The 9,222-nt window shown below is 34.5% G+C and overlaps 1 non-coding gene across 1 annotated transcript; it reads right to left on the reverse strand.

Annotated features, from left to right (window-relative positions):
- Positions 1 to 1,447: 1,447 nt before the first annotated feature.
- On the reverse strand, positions 1,448 to 1,551 carry LOC145519284 (U6 spliceosomal RNA). The gene has a single exon (XR_014063697.1). It is a non-coding gene; the product is annotated as a U6 spliceosomal RNA (small nuclear RNA).
- Positions 1,552 to 9,222: the final 7,671 nt, after the last annotated feature.

The raw sequence follows: 9,222 nt of genomic DNA on the forward strand, positions 1-9,222 counted from the left end.
TGTGTAGTATGATGATGATTATAAGAAGTCATGAGATTATTTTTTATTAAATATATTTTTCCAAATAGCATCATCAATACATCAAAATGTACATTTAATATATTGTAAATTAACATGGAAGAAAGTATTTATTATTTTGACAAGTGATTCTAAATACTTTGTGAAAATGCAGAGAACTTGGTAAGGCCTAAATGATTTTCAAAGAGAAAACCAGTGTCGGAACACATGCACCTGATTTTGAGACTGACTATGAATCGACTTCATCACGTCGGTATGGCACTGGTGTAAATACAGAAATATAGATTACTGTAGCAGAAGATCAGGATATATATGTGCTCATAAATGATTACTTAATTTTCAACAAAAATACCAAGGGAAGAAGGGATATTTTTAGAACAAATTCTTTTGGAACGAGTAGATATCCATATGAAACAAATAAATAAATAACCTCAATCTTTACCTTAATCAAACAGAAAATTGGTTCAGAATGCATCATAGACCTACACAGTAAAAATTAGGAATAAAAAATAGCTTTCTAAACTAGAAAAGCAACATCTAATGTTGTATGTAACAGTTAAATTATAAAATTGACTTTATGATTGGACACAAGATTTTCTCCACTCTCACTAATTCTATTAAATAATGATCTAGAAGTACTAGTTGTGGACTTAAGTAAGAAAAATAAATAAAGACTATGCAAATGGACAGAAAAAAGTAAAACTGTCTTCACTCACAGTTGACATGTTTGTATACATTGAATATCTTAAGGAATCTATTAAAAAAGCTATTAGAACTTGCAAATCTGTTTAGCAAGGAAAGAGTACAATATCAATATATGAAAGTCAATTGTCTTTCTGTGTTCTAGCAAGGGAAAACTGGAAACTGAACATTTAAAAAATGTCATTTAGTGTAACATCAACAAACGTGAATATTTTGTGATGCATTTGATCCAATATATGTTAAGTGCTGAGAATTAGAAATTATAAAACATTACTGAGATAAATTAGAAAAAAAGACTAAAATAGAGACTTAATTGTTGTTCTGCAGACTTAATGCAGTTTTTTATGAAGAAATAATCAAACATTCTAAAATTTGTATATAAATGCAAATGATCTAACATAGCTAAACAATTTTGGAAGAGAGCATTTCCTATATAATTTTAAGACTTACTATAAAGCTACTATAATTAAAATAGTGTAATATTGGCATAAGGATAAACAAACAGAATAGGGAAAGTGAAAGTGTTAGTTGTTCAGTTGTGTCCGACTCTTTGTGACTCCATGAACTATAGCCCACCAGGCTCCTCTGTCCATGGGATTCTCCAGGCAAAAATACTGGAGTGGGTTGCCATTCCTTTCTCCAGGGGATCTTCCTGACCCAGGGATTGAACCCAGGTCTCCTGCATCACAGGCAGATTCTTTACCATCTGAACCACCAAGAAAGTCCTAAAATTATGGAATGCTTCACAAATTGCATCTCATTTTTGCACAGGGGCCATGCTAATCTTTTCTGTATCACTTCAATTTTAGTGCATGTGCTTAAGAATAGAGTCTAGATATAAACTCACACATCTACGGTCAAAAATGCTAAGATTGTTCAGAAAGCAAAAGATGATGCTCTAGCATATATGATGATGGAACATGCAAACCAGACACAAAGTAAGAACTACTCTGAAGTTAGTAAGATAGTAACATACATTTTCATGTGTGAGCTTTTCAGGTTTTTATGTAAGTGTCATCACAGCAGGAGGGAGCGATTTGAAGGAGGAAAAGCTAATAAAGTACATGGAGTAACAGAAGAGTTATAGAATAAGCTGCATTTCAAAAAAGAGCAACTTACTCTGGGTCAGACCAAAGACTTTAAAGCCCTGTTTTGATTATTTCACAAAATGCCTAGAATTGATACTCTGTAAAAGTTGAAAACTTTAAGAAGAAATCAGATAAGCAGTGTTGCAAACACTATGCCATATTCGCAATTTACTGACTACAAGCTGTGTGTGTGCGTGTGTGTGTGATTGAGAGAGAAACTGTCTGATACTCCCTTTAAGCTAATTAGGAGATATAGGATCTTTGATATCTCTTAGGAATATATACCGGCTTCCCTGGTAGCTCAGCTGGTAAAGAATCCACCTGTAATACAGAAGACCGCAGTTGGATTCCTGGGTTGAGAAGATCTGCTGGAGAAGCGATAGGCCACCCACTCCAGTATTCTTTGGCTTCCCTGGTGACTCAGCTGGTAAAGAATCCGCCTGCAATGTGGGAGACCTGGGTTCGATCCCTAGGTTGGGAAGAACTTCTGGAGAAGGGAATGGAGAAGGCCACCCACTCCAGTATTCTGGCCTGGAGAATTCTAGGGTCACAAAGAGTCAGACAAGACTGAGCGACTTTCAATTTCCTTTCAGGAATGTGTACATACTTTGGCACTGGCAGCTAGAAGCTGATGTGGAAAAAGACAGGTCTGAAAGATGGAGATTTCTCTTGAGAACTAACCTTTTCAGAACAAACTGGGCAGCAGACAAATATTCACTTTCCAGACCACAGGATGTAGTTAATATCAGTGATCTCATGATGGTCTAAGAAAACAATTACTAAAACTGACAGAATCCAACTGTCAGATCCAAACATTTGTTGTGCCTCTCTTCAAAAGAAATATTGGGTGATTTTTCTTTTAAATAAATGTTTGCAAATTTTGTCGACTTTTTTGAATTTGACTGCTGAATAGACTCAAGAACTTTTTCAATAAATATTTTTCCTAAAGCAGGTTTAAATGTAAATGAACAAAAATAATCCAATCCAAGATTTAAAAAAAGCAAGATTTGAATCAAATCCATATATTCTTTAGTGCCCAGCATGTATCATATATATATATTTCAGATTGCTTATTTTTATTCACAGACTTTATTTCACTGAATTCTGGCAACGAGTCTGCTGTTTATCAATAAATATTTTTCATTAAACTAGAGCAAGAATGATGAATTTCTAAATACAGCCTTACTTACATGCACGTTCCCTACTCTTCAAATAAAAAGAGTTTGTCATTTTTGCACTCACATTACATATTTGGGTTTAAGAATACAACAGAAAGGGTATTGAGGATAAGCATTTAAGAATATTTATAAGAAATCTAGTAAATTTGGTATCCTTGAAAAAATAAAATTTTACACCAAATGGCATAGCCTGATTTCTTATTGGAACAACAATGAGAATTTGAAGTGTTATTATATTTGTTCAAGGGCATCACACTTAAAAATTGGAGAAGCGTATTTAAGTGTAATTGTTAAGAGCAGACATCTGAGGTCAGAATATTTGGGTGAACTTAATACATCTGCCTTTTTTTTTTTTTTACTGTATTTACTTCAGTAAGTTATTCAGCATCTCTGGGTCTTTGTTCCTCATATATATATAGTGGAGATATGTATATGTAGATCTTCATATCTGTTGTCAAGAATAAATTAATTCATGAGAAACACTTAGAATGCAACCTTACACACATTAAAGGACTGTATGTTAGAGATTACATTTAGTCTAGTCTCCCATCTAGTGATAAAATTTTTCATTTCACATTTAATTTCCTAGGAGCATTTTCTAACAACTAGCATCTATAATAAAAACAAAGAAGTCCTCAACAATTGTTTTCACTTTCCCAACATATTTTCCATGTGTATTCATTTCCCCTTTGATTAATGCACATTCTATAGCTGGTTAACCTACTTTCCTGAAATTTCTCCCTGATGGTATTGTCGCCTCAAATTTCATTTCAGATGCTCCCTCCTACATTCTAAAGCCCAACTAAATCCCCTGATATAATAATCATCTCTCCATCTTAGTTCCATAATAATTATCACCTCTGTTGTAGTAAAGATTTCATTCAGCTTGACTTTTTTCACCCTCATTCAGATCTTAAATAACTCATTTTTGAGGTTTGAGTTGGCTCATTCTCCATCACATGTATAACTTGAGCTTTTTGTTGTTGTTGTTGCTTCATTATAAAACTAATAGTTTTAGAATGTTCAGCATATCTTAATAATACCTCTTATGTTTATATATAATACCTGACATAATGTATAGTTGTGGCTTCGCCCTGTGGCTCAGCGGTAAAGAATCTGCCTGCAGTACAGGAGATGCAGGAGCTACCGGTTCAATCCCTGGGCTGGGAAGAACCCCTGGAGGAGGGCATGGCAACTGACTCCAGCATTCTTGCCTGGAGAATTCCTTGGACAGAGGAACCTGGCAAGCTCTAGTCCATAGGATCACCAAGAGGTGGACACGACTGAAGCATCAGAGCATAGCACAACACACAATGCATAGTTAGGATTCAAACTGATTTCTTTTCCAACACTTTTATTTGTGGGCATTTAAATAAACATTTATCCTTGCTCTGTTTTCTAATTTTAAGTTTAAGAAAAAGTAATATTTTTCCTCTGTATTTTCAAGTGGTTTTATAATATTTTAAAGTGTATTTTTCTCACATAGTGCTCAACCATAATATTACAAACATTGCATATTATATTAATATGACTAAATTGCTGTAATTTAGTTTATTAACAGGAATATATTTCATGAAATATACTGTCTAATAAGTTTTCTACTTGAATAATTTAAAAATGTGCTCAAAATGGATAATAGTGAATAACAAAACTGTCATTCAAATTAGAGTTCTCGCTAATTATATGTTCGTGATATATTCTAATTCTTTAGGCATTTAAACATAAGACAAATCTAAAAATGCTTATAATTTAAATTAAAAACATAGGAGTAAAAATAACAGCAAGGACAAGCATTCCTAAAGCTCCTACAATTTATCACACAATTTAAGAACTTTACAAATGCATTTATTAGAAAAATAAAAGCTTGACACTATTTCTGGTACTATTAAATTTGCTTATGTCTCCTTGTACTCTTGTTACGTTCAATAATTTTGTTAACAAATAAGTTATTTTGAAGTTGAAAATAATATTTTATGCCTTTTTTCTTTATTTTAATTTAAGAAGTTATTTTCTGCTTTTTCAAATAAATGTATCACAGTGGGTTTTCATATATTCTGACATTCTGTGGAGGAGACTTTCATACACAAATATTTTCTAATAATTTTCTCTTAAAAATTCTTATAGGTTTTTTTTTTTTTGTAATTTTAAATAAAGGTATTTATTTCTAGTCACCAGTGGCTCAGACGATAAAAAATCTGCCTGCAATTCAGGAGACCTGGATTCGATCCCTGGGTAGGGAAATTTGCCCAGAGAAGGAAATGGCAACCCACTCCAGTATTTTTGCCTGGGAAACCCCATAGACAGAGGAGCCTGATGGGCTACAGTCCATGGGGTAGACAGAGGAGCCTAGCAATGTACAGAAGAAATAAATATACATGAAATAAAAGAGAAAAAGTAATTCTTAAAATCCGTAACTATCAACAAATCTTTTTTATTTACTATACATTTTCCAACATATCTAATACCTGTAATCATATGTATCATTCTATGAAAAAAGTTGGTGATGTTATAAAGCAGCAGTGAATTCAATGTAAGTATTTTTATTCATAGAAAAAAATAATGAAATGTTTTCCGTCTCATAATCTATCCTTTTAAAGAGGTTCTCTAGTTCCATCTTACTCCTACCCCCATCTGTGTATGTGTGCATATTTGAAAAGTTTTAGATTTTTACTTGGAGAAAACTTCATAGTGTGACATGTCTCTCTAATATGCCCAGCTTGGGGCCTAATTTTTCAGGCTTTTGTGTACTTCAGTCTGAATGCAAGAATTAAGATCACTGGAGTTACACTTTAAAACTTTATGGGCTTGTTTTTTGTTAAATAAATTTATTTATTTTATTTGGGGGCTAATTACTTTACAATATTGTAGTAGTTTCCGCCACATATTGACACGAACCAGCCATGGGTCCACATGCGTTCCCCCTCCTGGACCCCCCTCTCCCCTCCCTCCCCATCCCATCCCTCCGGTCGTCCCACTGCCCCAGCCCCGAGCACCTGCCCCATGCATCGAACATGGAATGGTGTTCTGCCCCACATATGATAATATACATGTTTCAATGCTATTCTCCCAGAACGTCTATGGGCTTGTTTTTGAATAACTGTGAGACCGGGCCCATTTTCACATTAGCAATGACTTGGAAATTATTTCTCTGGCTAACAGACAGATTCAAAAACCACAATAAATAAAATTAATATTTTAGATATGATCATAATAAATTCATTAATAAGAGATTAGGTCGGAGGGAAAATATTTTAATGCACATTCTGTTAATAAACAAAATACAACACACATTCACTTTTAAGTGAATAGCCAAGAGCTCAAAGTACTGCCTGTATTGCAGTTTGGGAAAAAGAATTTCCTTTTAAATAAATAGTTGCAAAGAGTTGGACATGACTGAGCAACTGAACTGAACTGAAATTTAGTCCTGGTTTATTTCCTGAAGCAATCTAACTTTTTATTCATCAAGTTAGGTTTTTAAACCTATGAATTTCAGCATATTTTTTAATTCTTCTAATAATAGTGTACCATGAACTAAGTAGTTCAACACTAATCATTTTCACATAGTGGTTTTCATTGTTTAAAGCAATGAAAACCACTTAACCACAAGGATATCCTTCATTGAGAAATAGGATATCATCTAGAAATGCATTACCATAGTCCCAGAATATATATTATCTAATATTCACTGGGCCTCAGAGAGACAGACTGAGCTAGTAATAAACCAATCTGTTTTATTAATTTTAATTTACTTAAGGGTCATTTAGTCCAAACTAAATATTGATTATCATTAATTTATTCAAGAAAACTTATTGAGCACTGATTTAAGGGTAGGTCCTTCTCTAGGCTGTGGAATTTCTATAAGTTTCTAACAAACATGAATCTTAAACTTATGGAGCTCAGTCCTATAAGTCTTAATGATACCAAAGTATCTTTTGTAAAGAACTTTTGTTGTTGCTGTTCCTAAAACAGACTCAATTCAAAGAAATAAAGACAAATTATATTCTTACATAAAATTTCAAAAAAGCAAGAGAGTTCCAGAAAAACATCTATTTCTGCTTTATTGACTATGCCAAAGCCTTTGACTGTGTGGATCACAATAAACTGTGGAAAATTCTGAAAGAGATGGGAATACCAAACCATCTGACCTGTCTCTTGAGAAACCTGTATGCAGGTCAGGAAGCAACAGTTAGAACTGGACATGGAACAACAGACTGGTTCCAAATAGGAAAAGGAGTATGTCAAGGCTGTATATTGTCACTCTGCTTATTTAACTTCTATGCAGAGTACATCATGAGAAACGCTGGGCTGGAAGAAACACAAGCTGGAATCAAGATTGCTGGGAGAAATATCAATAACCTCAGATATGCAGACGACATCACCCTTATGGCAGAAAGTGAAGAGGAACTAAAGAGACTCTTGATGAAAGTGAAAGAGGAGACGAAAAAGTTGGCTTAAAGCTCAACGTTCAGAAAACTAAGATCATGGTATCTGGTCCCATCACTTTATGGGAAATAGATGGGGAAACAGTGGAAACAGTGTCAGACTTTATATTTTTGGGCTCCAAAGTCACTGCTGATGGTGATTGCAGCCATGAAATTAAAAGATGCTTACTCCTTGGAAGGAAGGTTATGGCCAACCTAGATAGCATATTTAAAAGCAGAGACATTACTTTGCCAACAAAAGTCCATCTAGTCAAGGCTATGGTTTTTCCAGTGTCATGTATGGATGTGAGAGTTGGACGGTGAAGAAAGCTGAGCGCCAAAGAATTGATGCTTTTGAACTGTGGTGTTGGAGAAGACTCTTGAGAGTCCCTTGGACTTCAAGGTGATCCAACCAGTCCATCCTAAAGGAGATCAGTCCTGAGTGTTCACTGGAAGGACTGATGTTGAAGCTGAAACTCCAATACTTTGGCCACCTCATGCAAAGAGTTGACTCATTGGAAAAGACCCTAATGCTGGGAAGGATTGGGGGCAGGAGGAGAAGGGGATGACAGAGGGTGAAATGGTTGGATGACATCACCGACTCGATGGATATGGGTTTGGGTAAACTCTGGGAGTTGGTGATGGACAGGGAGGCCTGGCGTCTGTGACTCATAGGGTCGCAAAGAGTCGGACACGACTGAGCAACTGAACTGAACATAAAATTTCAGATTGACTTAAGTTAAGAAAAAGGAAAAAATAGAGAAAGAGTATCTTTCAAATCTCAAGCAGCAACAACAACAAAAAAATCCATTTCTGGTTAAAGCCTTTACCTCTTGTAAAATAAGGATGCTTAAGCTTTTTCTCTCACTTTCATAGGAATAAATTTTTATTCTTTTATGAAAGAATTTCCTGGCATTTTCCTTACTAAAAAGAAACCATTCTTATATTTTTTTAACCTGATTTTCACAGCACCAGGACCCAGCGTAATCAAAGTCATTCACCAGAACGACAGTACGTTGTAACAAGGCCTTCTACTGCTGCCTTCTGTCAAGAATGGATTTTTTTTTTTTTTTTTGATGTAGAGAAGCCAGGAAGAAATACAATGAAATGTGTGCCCTTTAACATTTCAGAACTGGGAAACTGATTCACTCTGCCCGATTCCAGTTAAATGTAATAGATGTATTTTTGTACTTGTTCAAGCCTCAGAGCTTCTGATAGACATTCTCTAAAATACTCCTATAAATAGAACGTTTTCTTCCTCTCTGTTTATTTTCCTTGGAATGGCAGCTGCTTCAGCTTGATGAGATTGAGACCATTTCTCTGAGGATCAGGTGCTCATTCAGTAAGATTAATGAACAGTATGAAAGCTTAGTTTGATATTTCAAAAAGTAAATATTTATTTATTCATTTATGTATGTATGTATTTTTGATCACTATTTATGGAACTCTACCCCAAAACCACGAATTCTAGCTCCTCAGGCCTAATTCAGGGTTACCTGTAGACTTTAAAATATGACCAGTACTCTATTTTTTTCTAATTTCCCCAATATTCAGCTCTAGTAACACAGGACTTTTGTTCATCTTGATAACTAATTCTAAGAAATAAAAGATTTTTCTTTATTTACTATTATTAGACTCTCAATAATTGCCCTCTTATTTTGTCAGTTTGTTATAATTTCATCAGGATGATATTTTGACATCCTTGAGGCTCCAATAGAAACAGTAGTTTTTTTAGCAACATTTATTTGTACAGAGATTTCGACATTCATTCATTTGCATTATCTGTCTTATCACAGGACCTGAGTGAAGAATGAT

Source organism: Giraffa tippelskirchi, chromosome 8, assembly GCF_054371585.1.
Source record: "Giraffa tippelskirchi isolate mGirTip1 chromosome 8, T2T-mGirTip1v1.2.pri, whole genome shotgun sequence".
In the NCBI taxonomy this organism is placed as follows: domain Eukaryota; kingdom Metazoa; phylum Chordata; class Mammalia; order Artiodactyla; family Giraffidae; genus Giraffa; species Giraffa tippelskirchi.